Here is a 17,065-nt window from a genome sequence, read left to right on the forward strand (position 1 = left end):
AAGGATTCGAGTCACACAACTCTAGCGTCTTCCTTTCATGAACATTAATAAAACCAAACACATCTCTATTCCATAGGATAACCATATCAATGAAAATTTCAAACATCTTCTCATATCAATGAAAATTTCAAACATCTTCTCCACACTTTCATCAAGTTCCTAGTTATTTTTTACAAATTGTTTAAAACCATTATGAGCCACCCAACTCAAAAAGGAGTAAAAAAGTCTTGTAGTTTTTTGCCTCTCCTATGACCTATAGTAATAATTAAATATCGATGATCAAACTTCAACTTAGGCAATTGTCAAGTTATCATTGAGAAGACACATCCCACTCCATGCTACAAATTTCATAATCAAGTCTCTAAAAAATTGACCCATGAGTCCATGTGAAATCAATTCCCTTGAAACTCATATCTCACATATTGTGCTAAAAAAAAGACAATCAATTCTCCCATAGAATATAAACACAAAGGTTTTCAAGTGGGATTTGGGTTTGTTGGAATACATCAGTTTCATTTTATGTGTTTATACAGTCATGGTCTATTTGTTCATACCTGTGCTAAATGTAGCATTGTAGCATATGAATTTTGTCTTTCAATTGTATATGTTATTCATCAATTTGGGTTGCTTCAAATGATTGCTGACGGGCTGGTCTCTCATGGATTGTTGCCAAGGATTTTAATAATGATTAAGAGGTAAAGCTTACGGTAGAAATAGTTGGTGTACTAAAAACCAAACTTCTCAACAACATTATCAACCTTAATTCTAGTTTTTTTTTTCATTAAACAAAAAAAAATCAAGATTGTGCTCTCTATAGTACTTATTGAATAATTGATCAAATTTGGAGTGTCTATACCTTTATTAATTTTAAATAGTAAAATTTAAATTCATAATCATAACACAGACATGATGAAGCCTATTCTTAAATGATCAAGCTTTTAAGTTGTCATCCTCAAAATCATCTTTGAGCCTTTCTGTTTCATTCTCACCATCCGTGACTACATCATCATCATCCATGGCTTTGGTGAGATTTCTTTCAATAAACTCCATTGCATTACTAGTTAAGAGCATCAGGTGACCTTGAATTCATGACTAAATTCATTTTCATGTACACTCTCTTCTTATATGTTCTCATTTAACTATTCATTTCTTAGGAGAAATCGAATAAGATGAGTCTTCAACATGCCTCTGGTTTTCCTCCCATCCATTGCACCTAAAAAGGCCATTTCCTAATTTTTTTTTACTTTTTTCATCAATATAAATCGTCAAATGCTTAATCTTGTTGCATTGGGCCTTTAAATTCATTATGTTTGGGATTTCTCTATTAGCTTGGCCTAATGGCACTAGACTCATCCCTTGCTTTTATTTGCACGATCAATCTGTAAGGCCATAATGCCTTTTCCCTTCTTATTTTCCTTTTTCAATGAACCAACTCAATTTGCATTAAAAGGTTATTGCTTTTTTTTGCTCCAATTCTTCTTGTCTTCTCACATGTTTACCAATGTTATCAATAATTTTCCCTTTTTATAAATTCGTAAGACTTTCAAATCTTGAATGACCTATATTCATGCCTTTATTATTGGTTGATTCTCCATTTCGTGTTTGTTCGAGTCTTTAAGAATGATGCTCCACCAACACGCATGGCTCATAACTTTCAATTTCAAATTGACAAGTCTCATGTGGTTTTGGTGCCAACACATAATCTAATGGCTCTTTCTTTTCCTCTAGTCTTGAAATTACAGTACATGCCTATTGCAAATTGCCATATCTACCATATTGGAAAGATAAATTTGGCAACCCTCACACTCCACCCTTTGTAAATACTCTTTAATTCTTGTGGAGTGTGCCTTGCATTTTCTGTCACTTTGCAGACACTTGACACAACCAAAACCAATGTAAGAACGACGTCGCGATGAAGAGGCATGCGACATCAAGATGACGGATGTATTTTCCAAGTAACGCAATCGTGTTTTTTACAATCAAGTAGGGCTCTTTCTTCTAGTCAAGCTCTGATTACTCCAGGAAAATTTTAGTCATATTAGTTCTTTAATCTGAGCTTATTTAAAGGGTCATTACAATAGAGAAAAATAGTGTGTTCTATGATAATGTTGTATTCAAGAGAAAGTTGTGTGTTCTGGGTTCGGGTTTTGCACAACTATGGTAACTTTTCTCCATCTTGTATTCTTGTTTATTTGCTTATAGTGAAAAGTCGAATCCTACTTTTTCTTTTTTGTTGTTTATTCAGGTTTTTTAGCCTACTTCTCTATCATGAATATCACGATAATTTCTTCACAAATGTGACACAAAGTAAAGTCGATGTTGCGACGAGGAAACTCAAGATATTGTGACAACGCAATGAATTTCTCATTTACATAAGGCTAAAGGTTCTTTGGAGTAACAGGAGGATATTGAAGTCACTCCAGATTAGTTAGAGACTCCATTTGATTCATAGGTATTTCCTACATCTCAACTATAAAATTATTAGCTAACTCATAACAGGAAGAGATGAGAGATCAAACCACCGTAGAGGTTCTGCCATGGAAATCCAGTGGCGTATGCTCTAAGCATTTCTGAGAGCATTGATTCAGCTGATCCTTTGTATTACTCTAAGGCAGTTCAAGCTTCTGATTCTACTAAGTATGATAGCTTTGTGTATCTACATAGCTTAGATGGTGGGTCATTTATATATTTACTACTTTATGTTGATGACATGCTGATTGCTGGTACGAACTCATCTAAAATTAATTAGTTAAAAACCATTCTTAACTCTAAGTTCGATATGAAGGATCTTGGTGCAACCAATAAAATTTTGGGGATGGAAATTTCCAAAGATAGACACTCCAGGAAGTTATTATTGTTACATTAGAGGTATATCAAAAAAATACTTGAGTGGTTTATAATGCAAAATTCAAATCTAGACAGTACTTCCTTAGTTGCACACTTAGACTTTTGGCTTTAGATTTGCCATAGTTCATGGACAAAGAAAAGTACATGTCCAAGGTTTCCTACTCCAGTGCAGTCGATAGTTGATGTACACAATGGTCTACACTCATCCTAATATTTCACATGCTATTAGTGTTGTGAGTAGATACATGGCTAGACCCGACAAATTACACTAACAAGAAATTAAGTGGATTCTCAAGTATTTGAGGTGCACATCTAATACTTGTTTGGAGTTTGGGAGAAGTTCAGAGTTTCTAGTTGGCTATGTAGACTCAGATTATGCAAGATATTTAGACCAAAGGAGATCTCTCATAGGTTATTTGTTTACTTTCAGCAACTACGCTATTAGTTGGAAGACCGCACTACAGACCACCATGGCGTTATCAACTATAGAAGTAGAATATATGTCAATCACAAAGGCACAAAGGAAGCCATTTGGTTGAGAGGTCTATTCAGGGAGTTGGTTAATGAAAAAGGAGCAATTGTTGTTTTACGATTGTCAGACTGTCACTAAGAATCAGATGCTTCATGGATGACGAAGCACATAAACATCAGGTATCACTTTGTTTAGGAGGGGGTTGCAAAATGGGATGTTAAAGTTCATAAGATTAGCACAGAGGATAATCTATCTAATATGATGAATAAGAGTTTTCTTGTTTCCAATTTCAAGCACTACTTAGACTTGGTCAGTATCCTGCAAAGATTCAATTAGGCTCGTGACAGGGCCTAGAAAGAAGGCATGTTAAATACAAGTCAAGGTGGAGATTTGTGGAGTGTGCCTCGCATTTCCAGACACTTTGTAAGCACTTGAAATAACTAGAACAAAAGCAAGGATGACGTCATGATGACGCGCCGTATTTCCCAAGTAGCGCAACTGTGTTTTTTTACTGCCAAGCAGGACACTTTCTTCCAATGAAATCTAATTACCCCAGGAAAATTTTAGTCAGATTAGTTTGCTAATCTTAGCCTATGTAATTGGTCATTATAATAAAGAAAAATAGAGAATTCTATGAGAACATTGTATTCAAGAGAAATCTGTGTGTTTTGGGTTTAAGTTTTGTACTAGTAGGGTAATTTTTCTCCATATTCTATTCACGTTTATTTGCTTATTAGTGAAAAGCTGAAGCCTTTTTTGCTTGTGGTTTTTTATCCTCTTGGTCATATTGATCAGAGGAGTTTTTTCAGATAAATTTGTATATTTGATCTTCTTTATTTTTTCTTTTTCATTATTTATTCAAGTTGATTCCCAATAATTCTCACATTTAAGATGAGTGGCGTACTCAAATATACACGCTACCAATCATGAAAATTGAACATTTGCTCCATTATTCATCTTACAATTGATTTTGATAACTTGTTCAATAGTCTCCCCAATGGAACAAAACAAGATCATTATTAGTTTTTTGTTTATTCACCAACAAATCCCGACAATCTTATCCAAGCCACCACACTAGGTTAAAATGGCTAAGACATGGAAAATGACAATGTCCAAGACTAAATTGTAAGGTACTACCTGTAGACAACCTAAGGCCCTTTTATAACATTCTAGTGTAATCCTTTAACTATCTAAGTCTAGCCATATAATAATCATTTCCCAAGCCCATGAGTTGGACCGATTGTAAAGGATTCCATAAAGCCAAAATCTTTACATAACAGTGTATTATAACCAATTCTCTTTTTTAATAACTTAAATATCACAATTTTGGACATACTTTTCCTAACTAAAAAAATGTACACTTGGGAATTTGATCAACAACATACCATGTAAAACATTTGTTACCACATCCTTATCAACCAAATGAATCATCATTGTTCTCACCCTCATCAGTGATCATAGGAATTTCCTTGAATAAGACACTTTCTTATTTTGATACTTCAATTATCATCATGCCCTATAATCAAACCTTTTTATTTTCCTTACTTCAACCCTTATTCGAGCTTGACATTCTCATAGGATCATCATTTCCACCAACACTCATCCTCTTATAACCAGATACAATTTTTTTTGTTAAATTTAAATTTTTGACTTGTTAAAAAATAAGTGAACTCTTTTCTTAAGATAATAAGTTGAATAATTTCAATGGTGAAAATTGGTTGAATATGTAAAAGCATGAGAATATATATCCCATTATTACTCCTTAGAAACAATCAAATTCCTTATGTCAAGGACAGGGAATAAAGCACTAAAATGTTAAAAATATCTTCCTAATCTCTTTTTAATATATAAATAAGATTTAGGACTTCAACCTTTTATTTGATTGATGAAGATATAACTCCACATTCTCAGTTTAATATTGATGAATAGGATTTTTAATGATAATGATTGTAGCCAAATTATCACAAAATACCTTTATTGGTTAAACCTAAACTCTTAAAGTAATTTTTTAGCCATGATCATTCATAAATAGTTAGAGCTAAAGCTCTATGTTTTCCCCCAATATTGCTCTTGGGGAAAAAATTGTTTCTTGCAATATTAAGCTACCAAGTTTGATCTTCAATTTGAAATGAATCTTGCCTAATCATCATTTGAGTATACTTCAACTCCCTTAGTTATTTCTTCTTAAAAGATTATCTGTTCACAACCAGTCACCTTCAAACATAAAAAATATGATAAACTTTTTCAATTTTTTTCAAGAATTGTCTTACAGCACTAACAAGGAAAATTATGTCTTACCTTTTCTAGGACTGATTAATAAGCTTTCCTAAAGGAAAATGACATCTTCTAATATCAATTTTTTTTGTTACTAGTTTCTTTGAAAAAAAATTATACTTTTTATTTTATTTGAGTGTTTGCAACCTTGCATCTTGACATCACACTTTATTTAATAAGATGTAATCATCTTGTGAAATATGTAACACCCCATACCCGGCCTAGATGTTAAAACCAAGTCTGGTGAGCTACATCAAAACATCTAAAAAAATCCAACCTTTAATTATATAAAATTTTTTGTCCGAAAAACATTTAAAGCATATTGAAAAGCCAAGCCTACATCTAAAATTCAAAGAGACAGTAGGATAGTATTAGTTTATTTAAACTATAAAAGTAATCAGAAAGGAGAGATGACCAAGCTCTTGATACACCGAGCCTCCTAAGGCGAGGGGTTACCTAAAATCTGGTTAAGCAAACTGAATGAGTTTAATACTCAGTGTGTAATAGACATAAAATAAAAACAGCAATTTAAATGTAACAGTAATTTCCTAAATTCGAATACAAAATTAGTAATAGAAAATATCCAATATTATAGAAATAGATCAGATAAGACCACAGAACAGATCAGATAAGATTGCAGAACAGATCAGATACAGATCTAGTTTCCTACCCCAATCCACTACACACCATCTCCAACAAACCCAACACACCATATAGGGTATCAAGTACCCATCCAGCCTTACACACCACTGAGTATCGATATGAAAAATTCCAGAGTAAGTGCAAACTAGCTGCCAGAGCAGTATGCGATGGATCACCAAAATCAGATACAAAACTGCGCCTTCGACACTCAACTCACCAAGTCTTTAACTGCCAACACTTCCTTTTTTTACCATTCCCACCCAATGCAGATGCAAAAGACAGATGTTAAATTTCAAGGTAGTACATACAGTTATCCAGATATAGTTCATAATTGGATAATTTAGATCAGTATCGCTTAACAGTTATTGCATTCATTATACGTACAGAATATCAATTATTCAAGCTTAGAACATGGGATACCTAGTTATAAAGTCTAATTCAGATCATACGAACTTTTCGAAAGGCCTACATTCAATTCGAATGACGCTTACGGTCCTAGAGAAAATTTCAGTACCCTGGCTCACATGCCTGTGTGGATTCATACAGCTTGGGTGTCTAGCCCATGTAGTCCACATGGCCTAGCACACGCCCGTGCAACCCTTCTTATGTCATACACAGTCCATCACAAGACCTAACACACTATCGTGTAGCTCAAAATATTGAGTTACACGATCTAGCACACGGCCTAACGCATGCCCATGTGACTTAAATCTCAAAATAATGCTCAAAAGGCTTGGACACACCCGTGTGACTCTACTTCACAAACAATGAGTTACACGACGTATCACATGGTCTATATGGACTACCACACTATTGTATGGGGTCAATAGCGATGTTTTTTGGCATTCAAAACTTACAGAAATTCGATTTTTCGTTAAACACCTAATATGGGTTTGAGTATAAGCAATCGAAGTGAATCCGAGACCTAAAAAGACAATCTAGCGACCAATTACACAAGTATTCACAACAAAACGCTAAAATTCAAAGTATAAAATAAGTTACGTCAAAAAGTTTCGATGAACCCCCAAACTCAAGGATTCAACCCTTTACCTTTTCAAAACACAGAAATCCATAGAACTACAATGTATGAGGAATGTTGTTCCCACCATCTTCGCCTAAAAAATACCAAACGAATACTTAAAAAATGAATTCAAGTAATTAAACAAAATCTACTTTGACAAAATGAATGAGCAATACTAACAGAAATTCGCATTAGCTTACGTAATTACTCGGACAATCAAAGGCAACCAAATATGGAGTTTTCCCCATCATAACAATAGCAAAATGATGAAAAATTAAAAAGAAATAAGGCAATAAAAGGAAGAATAAAATGGAAGGAAAAGAAGAAAAAGAAACAAAGAAAGAAAATAAGAGGATGAGAATAAAGAGAATGTACAGGAAAGAGGGAGAATTTCAATTAATTAGTTTTAAAAAAATTACCACACTTAACGGAGTAGTAACAAAAATTATTTCCTTGTTGGACACATAGAGACTCGAACATAGAACTAGAAGGTATACAAAAACTTAACCATCGAAATAGCAAGCTCATTTTTTACACAAATTTATACAAAATTACACTTAAGCCGATAATTCAAGGATAGGGATTAAGTCAATTTAAAACATAATCACAAAACTTCTAATAGTGAGAATCAAATCCCTAACCCCAAACATATAAGCAGAACATTTAACCACAAATATCAAGACTTAATTATTAATAGGCATTAACAAACAACATTCAATTTTTTTAGGCGTTATAACTCACTCATTCGAAAAGAAGTTTTGTCCTTGAAATTTACTTGAATTAAATAGATAAGGGTATTGCTGACGAAATGAATCCTCATGTTCCCAAGTAGCTTCCTCAGTGCCATGATTCCGCCACAAACTCTTAACTAAAGGAACAAATTTCTTTTGCAAGACTTTAACATCTCGCTCCAGGATCTGAACAGGCTCCTCCTTGAAGGTGAGATCGGGTCTCACATCAATCTCCTCAACAGGGACGACGTGAGAAGGGTCAGACTGATACCGTCTCAACATCGTGATGTGGAACATATCATGAACCTGATCTAACTCAAGAGGTAACTCCAGCTGATAAGTGACAGGTCTAACACGTTTCAGAATATGGTAAGGTCCAATGAACCTCAAGCTCAACTTGCCTTTACATCCAAATCGAAGAACCTTTTTCGACAAGGAAACTTTCAGAAACAATTGATCACCTGCAAAATACTCGATATCTTTTCTCTTTAAATCCACATACAATTTCTGTCAGTCAGAAGCTGCCTTAAAGTGGTCTCGAATCAATTTAACAGTATTCTAAGTTTTAGAAACTAGCTCAGGACCCAAAATCTAACACTCACCTAACTCAATCCAACACAGAAGGGTACGTCACTTACATTTGTATAGAGCCTCATAAAGTTCCATTTGAATGTTAGACTAGTAGATATTCCTCCAAACTACCCCAGATGTCAATGACACAGCTCCATAACATATCCTCCAGAATTTGAATCACTAGTTTAGATTGTCCATCAGTCTGAGAATAATATGTAGTACTAAAATCCAATCAAGTACCCAAAGCCCCGTGAAGTTTCTTCCATAATCGAGAAGTAAAACGCATATCTCTATCAGAGATAATCAAAATTGAAACTCTATGTAGTCTTACAATTTTAGAGACATACAACTTAGCCAGTTTCTGAATCGAATAATCTATAAGAAATGAGCAGACTTGGTCAATTAATCAACAATGACCCAAACCGAGTCTATCTTAGAGGGCGTCAAAGGCAACCCACTAATGAAGTCCATTATTACACACCAACATTTCCACAGGGGAATCTTAACCAGCTATAGCAGACTACAAGGCAACTGATGCTCAGCCTTAACCTTCTAACATGTCAGACAGTAGGAGATGAAGGTAGTAACCTCTCATTTCAAATGGGGCCACCAATAGAGGTCTCGAAGATCCCTATACATTTTATTTACACTGGGATGCATAACATAAGGGCTATTATGTGTTTCCAATAAAATCTATTGCCTTAACTCAACATCGTTATGCATACAAATCTGACCCCTAAAACACTGAACCCTATCACTATTCAATCCGAAATCAGAGATTTCACCTGTTTCAACCTGACATAAACGCAAAACCAGAAACTCATCCCTCAGCTGTTTGGCTCCAATTTGATTAACCCAGGTTAGTTTAACCTGCAACTCAGCTAGCAAACTCTTGTCATTAAACAAACTCAGATGATCAAACATCACTTTCCGATCGGTCACTACTCTATAACTAAAAGCATCAGCCACAACATTGGCCTTACCAGGATGGTAATCTATCATGCAGCCGTAATCCTTAAGCAATCCAATCCATCTATGTTGCCTAAGGTTTAACTCTTGTTGAGTTAGAAGATACTTTAGGCTCCTGTAGTCGGTGTAGATGATACATCTTCCACCATATAGATAGTACATCCAGATTTTTAGAGCGACGATAACTGCCGCCAACTTAAGGTCGTTACATAGGATAGTTGCCCTCTTGCAACTTAAGGTATCGGGACACATAAGCCACTACCTTACTGTCCTGCATCAAAACGTATCCCAAACTGACGTGCAAAGCATAGCTATAGACAACAAACTCCCTACCAGACTTAGGCTATACCAGAACAGGTTCTTGAGTCAAAACGGACTTGAGCTTCTCGAAACTCGCTTATTGCTTATTAGACTATACAAACAGAGTGTTCTTATGCAACAACTTAGTAAAAGGAGCTCCGATAAGAGAAAACCCCTTGATAAACCTTTGCTAGTAACTTGCCAAACCTAGGAAACTTTGAAGCTCAGACATATGCTTTGGTTGTTTCCACTCGACCACAGCCTCGATTTTCTTGGGATCAACTTGGATCCTATCGGCAGTCACAACATGCCCCAAAAAGTTAACCTCTTGCAACCAGAACTCACACTTGTTAAACTTAGCATACAGTTGTTTCTTAGGGAGTATCTAAAGAACTATTCGAAGATGCTCATATGCTCATTCACATTCTTTGAATAAATCAGGATGTCATCAATAAAGACTACTACAAAACAGTCTAGATATAGCTAAAATACTCGATTCATTAGATCCATAAACGCAGCCGGAGAATTTGTCAATTTGAAAGGTATAACTAGAAACTCGTAATGTCCATAACGAGTCCTAAAAGTAATATTATACACATTGATTTCTTTAACCTAGAGCTGATGGTACCCAGAACAAAGACTAATTTTAGAGAATACAGATGCCTCGCAGAACTGATCAAACAAGTCATCGATCCTCAGAAGCGTGTATTTATTCTTTACGATCAACTTATTCAGCTGACGATAATCTATACACATTCTCATCAATCCATCCTTTTTCTTGACAAATAGAGCCGGTGCCCCCCACGGAGACACATTCAGTTAAATGAACTCACGATCTAGAAGTTCTTGAAGTTGAGCCTTTAGCGCCCTAAGCTTCTTCGGTGCCATATGATAAGGAGCTATAGATATAGGAGCAGTACCCGGTAACAGTTCTATGCCAAACTCAACCTCTCAATCCTGAGGTAGCCCCGAAAACTCCTCAAGGAAAACAATTGAAAAGCCTTTTACAATTCTAATATCTTTAACAGAGAGCTCTGTTGAACCAGAATTAGATACAAAGGCTAGGCATGCCTCATACTCTTTTCGAATAGCTTTTCAGCTACAAGAGTAGTGATTATGTTAGAGAGGTAATCTCAATGCTCACCGATCATAATGAACTCGCTATTCTTATCAGACCTCATAGTAACCCTCTTAGAGGCAAAATCTAAGCTGACCCGATGTTCCACGAGCCAATCCATTCTCAAAATCAGATCAAACTCTCCAAATGGAAATTCCATCAGGTTAGCTAGAAATATCACACCCTAAATCTCTAACGGAACTTGTCTATAAACTTTGCTAACTCAGATCAACTGGCCCAAGGGACTGATTACAGAAATCTCTCTAATAGTACACTCAGCAGATATACCTAAGTTCACAGATATAGTACTAGATACAAATGAATGTTTAGACTCAATATTAATAAGAGCAAAGTATGGAACAATAAGAAATAAAGAACGTACCCCATATAATGTCAACGTCATCTCTATCCTACTAGTGCCTTACCGCGTACACAAGAGTAGGCTATCATTCTTCAGTCTAAACAGCACCTCTGCCTAATGTTCGCTGACCTCTACCAGAATCGTTATCTCTTGGTCATTCCATGGCCCCATGTGGCTATTGAGCTATCAGAGGTTGAACGGGGCCTGGAGCTGGAGCCTGTGTAAGTGCTTGCACCTGATCAGATCGTTAAGGACAGTTCTGAACACGGTGGTCCATCGATTCATACCGAGGACAAGCCCCTATCTTTCTCTAGCACTCGCCCGGATGGTGCCTCGCACAGTTGCTATAGGTCTAAATCTCAATTGATGCAGCTGGAGCCTCAGTCCTTGAAGGACAATTAAACCTTGCTCGTTTCTTTGAGTGCTGAACAGAATTACAGGGACCCAATTCCCCCTTAACCTTATTCTGGCCTCTCTCCCGGCCTTTCCTCTCATTCTCAGTGCGCTTAACCTCCTTTGCTATCTTTACCTTGTCAACCAAAGCTGCAAACACTTGCTCCCACTGAGGAGCTATCAAAACTCTTAGATCATACCACAGACCTTCCTCAAACCATACACTCTTATCATAGTCGGTCACAGCTAGTGCTCAAGCATACCTGCTCAATCTCAAAAACTCAACCTCATACTCAGCCACAGATCTCTCACTTTGAACTAAACTCATAAAGTCTGCCTATGGGCATCCACATAACTCGCCCCCACATACTTATTTTGGAAGATAATCTTAAAGGAATCCTAGGTATTCTATTCGGGCTGAGTGCCCTGTTCAGTGGTCAACCACCACTAATAAACCTCATCTCTTAGAAGAGACATGATACCCCTCAATTTTTGAGAAGTAGTGCAGTTGATGTTGTTCATAATGCACTCAGTGGCATCCAACCAATACTTGGCCACCGTAGGGGCAACTCCAGTGACACCCCTAAACAGCTCAGCACCATTCGATCAAAGTCGTTTAGTGACCAACCCTCGATCTTGAGATCCAGAAGGAGTCCTAATGACCCTTTCTAAAACTTGCAGCATGGCTTGGGATAGTACATCATCCCAAGCAGTAGGAGTTTGAGACCCAGTCTCAACAATAGGAGTACTATCGACTTATTAATATCAATATTAGGCAGACTGCCCATCAAGGAAAACTCATCTCGAGCTCTCCCTCAGCACCCACGGACACTACGTCTATGCCCACTACGTGAACTCATGCTATCATTGTATCTACAATGTCAAAAATGCTCAAATTAGTCCAGAGTCCTTATCAGATTCCTTATGACAATTCATAATAGAATACTTAACTAAACAACAGAATCAAACATCATAGCATGTTCAACTTAATGGTATAACTAAGCAGGAATACTTACAGGTTTAACATCATAACTCAATCTTTTACAAAATTAGTTATCAGAGTTTTTGAATCAAAGTTTCATTTAAAACACATTTTTATCAAAGCAAAAGCCCAAAAAACACAACCCAAGTGTTATAAACCTGACTCTGATACTACTAAATGTAACACCCCATATCCAGCCTAGACATTAAGACCAAGTATGGAGAGCTACATCAAAACATATAAGAAAATCCAACCTTTAATTATATAAAATCTATCGTCCGAAAAACATTCAAAGCATCTTCAAAAGAAAAAACTTAAAACTAAAATTCAAAGAGAACGTACGATAGTATTAGTTTATTTAAACTATAAAAGTAATTAGAAAGGAGAGATGGCCGAGCTCTTGATACATCGAGCCTCCTAAGACGAGGGGCTACCTAAAATCCAATTAAGCAAACGAAATGAGTTTAATACTTCGTATGTAACAGACATAAAATCAAAACTACAATTTAAATATAACAATAATTTCCCAAATTCAGATACATAACTAGTAATAGAAAATATCCAGTATTATAGCAACAGATCAGATAAGATCATAGAATATATCAGATAAGATCACAAAACAGATTAGATACAGATGCAGTTTCCTACCCCCATCCGCTACACATAATCTTTGACCAACCCAACACACCATATCAGGTATCAAGTACCCAGCCAACCCTACACACCACTTAGTGTCGGTATGGTACATTCTAGAGTAAGTGCAGGCTAGCTGCTAGAATAATATGCAATGGATCGTCAGATTCAGATACAAAATTGTGGCCTAGCCACTCAATTCAGTAGGTCCTTAACTATCAACACTTCCTTCTTTACCGTTCCCACCAAAAGCAAATGCAAAATACAAATGTCAGATCTTAAGGTAGTACATACAGTTATCCAGATACAATTCATAATCGGATAATTCATATCAGTATCATTTAATGGTCATAGCATTCATTATACGTACATAATATCAATTATTCAAGCTCAGAAGATTGGATACCAAGTTATATAGTCTAATTCAAATCATATAGACCCTTCAGAAAGCCTACGTTTGATTCAAATAATGCTTACAGCCTTAGAGAAAATTTCAGTATCTTGGCCCACTCACCTATGTGGATTCACATGGCCTAAGAGTCTGGCCCGTGTGGTACATATGGCCTAGCACATGCACGTGCATCCCTTCTTAGTTTACACACGTTATGTCACACGACCTGGCACACGGCCGTGTGGCTCAAAATAGTGAGTTACACAATTTATCAAACGACCAAGTGCATGCCAGTGTGACTCAAATCTCACAATGTCACTTACATGGCCTGGACATATGCTCGTTTCCTTGGCTTGTGTGACTCTACTACATAAACATTGAGTTACACGACCTATCACACGACCGTGTGGCATTAACAGGCATGGTTTTCGACGTTCAAAACTTGCAGAAATTTGGGTTTTCGTTACACACCTGATAAAAATTTGATGTATAAGCAATCGAGGTGAATCCGAGGCCTAAAAACGATAATCCAGTGACGAATTACACAATTATTCACAATAAAATGCTAAAACTCAAAGTACAAAATCAAGTTACATCAAAAAGTTTTGACAAACCCCCAAATTTAAATATTCAACTCTTTACCTTCACAAAACACAAAAATCCACAAAACTAGAACGTTTGAAGAATGTTGTTCCCATGATCTTTGCCTAAAAGAAGACTAAACGAACACTTTAACAAAGAAAACAAGAAATTAAGTAAAGTCCACTATGACAAAATGAGCGAACAATACTAACATAAATTCACATCAACTTATGCAATTATTTTGACAATCGAAGACAACGAAATACGAAGTTTTCCCCATTGTAACAATAGTAAAATGAAAAAAAATATAAAAAGAAATAAGGCAATAAAAGGAAGAATAAAATGAAAGGAAAAGAAGAAGAGAAAGAAAGAAAAATAAGAGGAAGAGAAGAAGGAGAACTTATAGGAAAGAGGAAGAGTTTCAATTAATTGGTTTTCAAAAAAATAACACACTTAACGAAGTAGTAACAAAAATTATTTTCTTATTGGACACACAGAGACTTGAACACAAAACCAGAAGGTACACAAAAACTTAACCATCGAACCAACAAGCTCATTCTTGACATAAAATTATACAGAATTAAACTTAAGTCAATAGTTCAAGGATATGTATTAAGTCAATTTAAAACATAATCACAAAACTTCTAATAGTGAGAATTGAACCCTTGACCCTAAACATATAAGAAGAACACTTAACCACATATACTAAGACTTAATTATTGACAAATGTTAATAGACAAACATTCAAATTGTTAGGGCGTTACAAAACTGACAATAATATTTTCAACATAAACTATGATAAGAGAAACTTTCCTATTAGAAAAATATTTTATGAACATGGTTCGATCAACTTGACCTTAAGAATACTCATGTTTCTTGGTTACCTTCGTAAACATATCAAACTATGTTTTAAGAAATTGCTTGAGACCATATAAAAACTTTAAAAGCTTAAAAACCTTATTTGCATTGCCTCTTATCTCAAAGAAATTTTTAGCTTAAATGTTTGGTTCATGATCTTTAAACATTTTCTCAAACAAATAGGAATGTTCTTTTTTTTTGTTCGTCCAAAAGAAGATTTTATTAGCAAAAGAGTATTATTAAAGAGAAAAAGATAAACAATAAATAAATGCTAAACCTAAACAATGAAATAACAACTCTGTAAGCTAAACCAAAGAATGAAATGACAACATTATAGCATTTTTAGACAACCAACAAGCCAAAAAAATGTTATAACCAAGCTGAAAACAACTCTAGTCTGGTAGCTTCACCCTTCCTAGCATAATTGTGAATTTATTATTGCCTTTGCACATGATTGAAAAGTTGGCATCTGCAATTCAATTAGCAGAATTATCAATTTCAAAATAGCACTTCCAAAAAAGCCAATGCATACTCTCTTTGTTTTCAATTCATGCAATACATGCTCATATTCAGCTCTTTCCTCGTCAACTCACACAATTAAATTCAACAACAACACACCATTGTTCTTTGTCGTTCCAAAATATTAACTCAAGGTTCATCTATAATTTATTTTTCGCATTAAGCGACCAGGTGATAAACATTACACATACAAAACATGAAGTTCTCCACTCATTAACATCAACTAACAATTAAAAGTTATCCACAAAAATAGATCACTCCTCCATGAAATATTTCATATATAAAATCGTTATCAAACTTTCAAATGGACCCTTAATTGGAAACCACTCCTAATCAAAATTAAAATCGAGACACATTGTTTGTATCTTAAAATCATCACACTGAGTAAGCTTATTTTCTTGCACTAACACAATTTTAATGTTGAGATCTAAAAATTGTTTTCTTAGAAATTTCTCTTTTAAACTTGAACATGCCCATCTCACATTCCAATACAATATTCTCATCCTAGCTCCGTTAATGCCCCTAATCACCAAATTACCATGAAACTAAACCCTGCAAATTGTGATAAATCAAATAAAAAATTTCAAAAAATAAATCACAAAAAACCCTTCACACCTTTCACCAAGAGGATAACCATAAAGTAAGATAATAAATGAAAACAAAAAAATAGAGTTTTCAATTAACAAATGATACTTTTAGCTCGATGACCTTATAAGAAATATAAATTTTAATATAGTCATGTAACGCCCCCGTACCCGAGACCATCGTCGGATCGAGCACGAAGTGTTACTAAACTTAATTCATTAATTAAACAACTTAAACAACTTATTACCAACCATGCATGACAACCAAACATATGCACATCACCAATTCAAACATAACATAAATAACTAGATTTATAAGTCAGAATCATTAGCTCACTAAAGGCCAATATATTTGGCCAAATTATAATAACACATGTTATAAAATTAGGTCTCTATACATGCCACTCACTTGATAATTCTAGCATATGTGTTTATACTGTCAAGGTGTTGGCTTGATAGTGTGATGCTGCCTCCGACGGTCTCCAACCCTGAGCTAACCTGACAACACTAAAAGAAATGGAAAGGAGGGGTAAGCTTTATGCTTAGTAAGCTCACATGAAATAATAATAAGCAATTTACTAACATGCTTCCCACAATAAAACTAACTTATTTGTACATTTACACATGTTCTGGTTAAGTTGTTTTCTTGAGTAACAGTCACTAAATCATTTATATTTAGAGCTACGAAACTCCAAATTAAGATCCGTAAATTTTCCCAAAAACTAGACTCATATATCTTTTCACCATAAAATTTTAAGAATTTTTGGTCCATCCAATAAGTACAGTTTATTATTCAAATTATCCCCTGTTTCACTG

General features: G+C 35.2%; 1 protein-coding gene across 1 annotated transcript in view; it reads left to right on the top strand.

Moving 5' to 3' along the window:
- LOC107947874 (DCN1-like protein 1) overlaps positions 1-17,065 on the top strand; it is a 60,155-nt gene that overhangs the window by 36,724 nt on the left and 6,366 nt on the right. The window lies entirely within an intron of this gene.

The sequence above is a fragment of the Gossypium hirsutum genome, chromosome A04 (genome assembly GCF_007990345.1).
Source record: "Gossypium hirsutum isolate 1008001.06 chromosome A04, Gossypium_hirsutum_v2.1, whole genome shotgun sequence".
NCBI lineage: Eukaryota > Viridiplantae > Streptophyta > Magnoliopsida > Malvales > Malvaceae > Gossypium > Gossypium hirsutum.